This window comes from Chlorocebus sabaeus, chromosome 17 (assembly GCF_047675955.1).
Source record: "Chlorocebus sabaeus isolate Y175 chromosome 17, mChlSab1.0.hap1, whole genome shotgun sequence".
NCBI classification, from domain to species: domain Eukaryota; kingdom Metazoa; phylum Chordata; class Mammalia; order Primates; family Cercopithecidae; genus Chlorocebus; species Chlorocebus sabaeus.
Window position 1 is genome coordinate 11825708 of NC_132920.1, and position 5646 is coordinate 11831353.

General features: G+C 39.0%; 1 pseudogene; it reads right to left on the reverse strand.

Moving 5' to 3' along the window:
* Window positions 1–4357: 4357 nt before the first annotated feature.
* LOC103222382 (S-adenosylmethionine decarboxylase proenzyme-like) lies at window positions 4358–5329 on the reverse strand (annotated as a pseudogene).
* Between the last annotated feature and the right edge of the window lie 317 nt (window positions 5330–5646).

Below are 5646 nucleotides of genomic sequence, written 5' to 3' on the forward strand. Positions count from 1 at the left end.
ATCTCAAGTCAGTGGAGTGAAGGAGGACTTTTTAACAAACATTTTGGGGCCTACCAAGCAGTGATGAAATAATATAAAAGAGGATATCTACCTCTCACTGTATTCCAGATAAACTTCAAAAAATTCTAGAAAAGAAATGTGGTTTTTAAAAATTCCGTTAAAGCATAATACTAAAAGAAAACATAGACCATGTCCTTTAGCACTTTCTAACTGACTCAAAATCCAGACATCAAAAAAACAAAAAAGAAGTAGCATTTCAAATATATAAAAATCAGTATATTTTCAGAGCAAAACATCCTGAGCAAGTCACAAGACAAATGGCAAACTGGGAAAAATATTTCTAACTTATTTTACAGACAAACAACTCATCTCTCAAGTGTATAAGGAATTCCTAGATGGTGCTTAGGAAACAGCCAGTAATCAGGAGAAAAAAAAAATGGGCAGAGGATATTAACAGAAAATTCACAGAAAAATAAGACAAATAGACTTCAAGTGTTTGAAAAGTTGCTTAGCCTCACTTATAATAAGAGAAATGCATGTTAAAATTATGCTAAGATATGAGATTTTATCTAGCAGTAGCAAAAATCTGAAATCCATGATAAAAATGTGACATGACAGAAACTCATTCATTGCCAATAAATAGTGTAAATTTTCACATCCCCCATGGAAAGCAATTTAACAATATTGACCAAATGTAAAAATACATTTACTCTTTGATTCAGTAATACAATTCTAAGGAACTAACCTAAACATATACCTCATATTTACATAATTATATGTGTGAAATATTTTTTATGAAGATATTTATGTTATAGCAAAAGATTAAAACAATGTCATTCAGTAAATGAATAGTTAATTAAACTATGGCACGGTCACTGAGTGAAAGACTATGTAGCTACCAAAAAAGATAGAAAAAAGAATGAGAATATGCTCTCTGCATACTGATATGGAAATATGTTCAGAAAAATGTTGCTGATGGTATATCAATCCAATGTGCTATTTTTTTGGATAAGAAAGGGAGAAATAAGTACATATGCTTGTTTTGCTCTCTCTTCATAAAGAATCACTAAAAACATAAACTAATAAAAGTGGCTACCTATGCACAAGAAGCTATATACTAAACAATAAATGAATAAAAGTATCTGTCTATGTTCCTAGAAAAGTTAAACATAGAATTAGCATATGGTCCATCAATTCCACTTCTACATATATACACAAAAGAACTAAAAGCAGGGACTTGAACAGATATTTATTTATACACTAGCGTTCACAGCATCTTTCTTCACAATAAACAAAAGATGAAAAGGACTCCAATGTCAAACAATAAATGAATGGTTAAACGAAATATGAAACATACACACATGGAATATTATTCAGCCTTGAAAAGGAATGAAATTCTGATACATGGTACAGTACAGATAAATCTTAAAACCATGCCAAGTGAAATAAGTTAGACACAAAGGGACAAATATTGTGTGATTCCACTTACATGAGGTACCTAGGACCGTCAGATTCATAGAAACAAAGTAGAATAGAGGTTACCAAGAGCTGAGGGAGAGGTAATGGAAGTTATTGTTTAATGGGTACAGCTTTTCTATTTGTGGTGATGAAAAGTCTTGGGAATGGATGATAGTGACGACTGCACTTCAACGTGAATGTACTTAATACCACTGAACTATACCCTAGAATATTAAATTTGTAAATTTTATGTTATGTATATTTAGCACAATAAAAAAAGACTGGGACCTATAGAGTCAGGGATTGGAGATAGAATCTGCAGGAGTGACACTACTCAACATATACCTTTGGAACTATGTAAATATATGACTCTATTACCTAATAAGAACAACAAATCAATTCTTATGAAAGATCTGGATTTTTCTCTTTGATCATTTCTTTAATTTGATTTTTTCTATATGCAAAATAGTGCTTTATTTTGTTTCAGTGTTCTAAGTACCTTCATCAATATTAGATTGTTTAGATAAACATCTCCACACCAGAATACTAAGCAGCAGTGATGAAGAATCAAGTGGATCTCTATTTCCTTCATTGCATTGTATACACTCACAGGCTCTGACCTTCAGGCAGTACTCTCAATTCTGATCTTTGCAGGACTGGTTAACTGAATGCACTGCATCTGCCTTGCAATCTCAGCCATCTACGTCAGGGGAGGGTGAGAAAGGAGAGAGTGGAGGGCTTTACTTTGTGCCTCGCACTCCAAGACCACTTGTCAGGGCAACCCTGCCTTGGACATGATGGCGTCTTTCCTTTGCCCCTCATTTCATCGGGCTCTTTTCACTTGCATGAGTCCTTCCTGTGGCAGGGGAACTGAAGGCCAGGGGATTAGCAGCAGCGGGAACAGGGTTCCAGATTTCACAGTCTCTGTCTGCAGCTGCCCAGCCTCCTCCTGAACATTTCCGCCTAGTGGGGTCACCCACCGTGGCAGTACCCGTTCCACTGGTTCATGGCTCCACTGGCAGAAATTTATCTCTTGGATAATTGCTACCCATTGGTCCTGACTTTATTTTCTGGAATAAAAAGGTAAATATAATTCCTCTTCCGCATATAACTTCAGATATTTGAAAACCATTAACATGTTCCTCCCACCCAATGCATCGCCTCTCTAGGTCCTCAGGGTTCTCCGTAGAACTGCATCTTTTTAATGTCTAGAATCCCAGTAACTCCTGAACCCATCCAGCTCTCCTCTCTCAATGTTTCCTGGATCTATAGCCCATTTCCATGGATACACTTTTGATTTCATTCCTACTTCACCTATTTCTTACAAATCTCTTTTCCCCCTTTAGAAATTGAATACAAATGTGAGCCCAAATGAAACACGTTTGTGTGAAGGTTGGTGTGGTAGGCAGTCTTTAGAATGTCCCTCAATGGTCTTCATGCCCTGTAGAATCTTCTCCACTTGAATGTGGGCTGTGCCTAGTGACTTGCCTCTAATGAATGAAATATAGCAAAAGTGATAGAATGCCACTTTGAGGAGGTTATAAAGCATGACAGCTTCAGTCTTGCTAACATCTTTTAGGCCCTTCTCACTTGCTCTGAGGAGTCCGGCTCTCAAGTGAGCTGCCCTGATAGAGAGGCCCACGTGTCCAAATGAAGGGTGTCTCCTGCCAACAGCCATCAAGGAATTGAATCCTTCTGACAATCACGTGGGCAACATTTGAAGCAAATCTTCCCCCAGCCAAGCTTTGAGATGACTACAGCCCCAGTGGACACCTCGATTGCCGTTTTATAAGACCCGAGACAGAGGACCCAGCTAAGCCATGGGCCAGCCAGGATTTCCTGACCTATAGGACTGTGAAATAGAGTAATGTTGTTGTTGTAAGTCACTACATTTCTGAGTAATTTGACATGCAGCAATAGATAACTAATTTCAGGAATAAAGACAAAGAGTGAGAACTAATCATGGCCCACCTGAACCATTCACGTACTAAGCAGAGCCAGTCAGAAGAACGAGGATTGACATCCTGCCCCTGTCTCCCTCTATAGGTAGAAATAAAATGTTCCTGATTCCCAGCACTTTGGGAGGCTGAGGCGGGCAATAGGAGTTCGAGACGAGCCTGACTAATATGGTGATACTCTGTGTCTACTAAAAATACAAAAATTAGCCAGGTGTGGTGGTGGATGCCTGTAATCCCAGCTACTTGGGAGGCTGAGACAGGAGAATTGCTTGAACCTGGGAGGCAGAGGTTGCAGTGAGCTGAGATCATACCCACTGCACTCCAGCCTGAGTGATAGAGCATGACTCCATCAAAAAACAAAAACAAACAAACAAAAAAAACACTTTAACCTTTTTTTTTTCCCAAAAGAATTTCACTCATGGAAAAAAAACTTTAATTGCTGTTTCAAAAAAATATTTGTGTGAAGCAGAAATTGGTTTCAATAACGTTAGTAAAGAATACATCCTGGAAAGTAGATGAAACTGGATGTAAAATTCTGGCAGCAATTTAATTGGACAGTCCCAGATGGTTAGGCTGAGGATAAAAGTCTTGTCTATGGGGAATTTTGGACAATACCTGGAGAAAGATTACACTGTGCCTAAATCAAATTGAGTTGCTTTCACAAGTGTTGTAAAGTTTCATATAGTAAAAGATTTTTTCTACATGCACTTCAGTTTCACAGTAAGAATGGCAAAGAATATCTAAACACAGAAGAAAGCATTGCTGCAATATATCTAACTCCTTGATATAATAACACATACAATTCAAAAATGATTACACCCTCATTATATCTGGGGTTTCTGAAACTACAAGGTAGTAGTTACAGAAAGCATGGCCCTTGGTTTCAACATCTAAAAAGCAGCCACCTCTTTCTATGAGTGTTCTTCTTTTGTGATGTTTTCTTCATTTTTCTTAGTCAATGGTGCCGTTGCTGCTTCTTAACAAAACTGGTAAAAACAAAATTATAATCATTGAACATAACCCTCTGACAATCAAGACACTTAAAACCTTCAATCATCTGGGGCAAAAAAGCACTGTGTAGAACTCTGATTAACAAAGTGGGCTGGGCACGGTGACTCACGCCTGTAATCCCAACACTTTGAGATGCCGAGGCGGGCAGATCAGTTGAGGTCAGGAGTTCAAGACCAGTCTGGCCAACATGACAAAACTCCGTCTCTACGAAAAATGCAATAATAAGCCGGGTATGATGGTGTGCGCCTGTAATCTCAGCTACTCAGGAGGCTGAGGCAGGAGAATCACTTGAACCCAGGAGGCAGATGTTGCAGTGAGCCAAGATCACGCCACTGCACTCCAGCCTGGGCGACAGCAAGACTCTGTTTCAAAAAAAAAAAAAAAAAAAAAAAAAAGAAACATTAAAAAAATGAAGTGGTCATCAGTTTCCTGGCTTGAGGACTTCCACAACTTTCCTGATCAGGTCAGCACAGGAAGTCTGATTTAAGTTTGTTTCAAAGCTGATGTACAAAAATTCTGGTTCTGGAGTGATGTGAATAGTTCCATAAGTGCCATCTGATTTTGTGCCTTTCATTCACAGCCCAGAAGGATTGAATAGTGTGGCATCAATGACAGAACCTGGTGTCAGGGCACCATTTCCAGTCTGAGTGACATCCTTTGTAGTGACACAGTCTTTCATGAGAAAAAAATCTTCCCTTAACTGCTTGGTCACACTCTCTCATCAGCATTTCCAGAGTTTGATCTGGCTTACTACCCTACTCTCTGGGAAATCTGGAATATGTAAGTACCGACAGTCAGAATTCACTTGTCTCATACAATACACTGCTCCATTTGGAAAAATTGCATTAAGAAACTCAATTTCTTTCTGAAAATCCCGGGTACCTTTAGTGAGAAGGCTTCATGAAATCCTTAGGAAAATAAAGGAAGCTTTGAATTGAGTCAAATCCATTGTAATCCCTAGCAAGCTTCAAAAGGAGAACCAGTGCTTTCAGCAAGAGAATGGTACCACATGTCTTCATAATGAAATGTCTCTACCGGGCACGGGGGCCCAGGCCTGTAATGTCAGCACTTTGAGAGGTCAAGGCGGCAGGAACACTTGAGTCCAGGAGTTCGAGGCTACAGGGAGCTATGATTGGGCCACTGCACTCCAGCCGGGGTGACAGAGCAAGACTTTCTTCCCAAAACAAACAAACAAAAAGGTATGCCCCCATTCAGATCT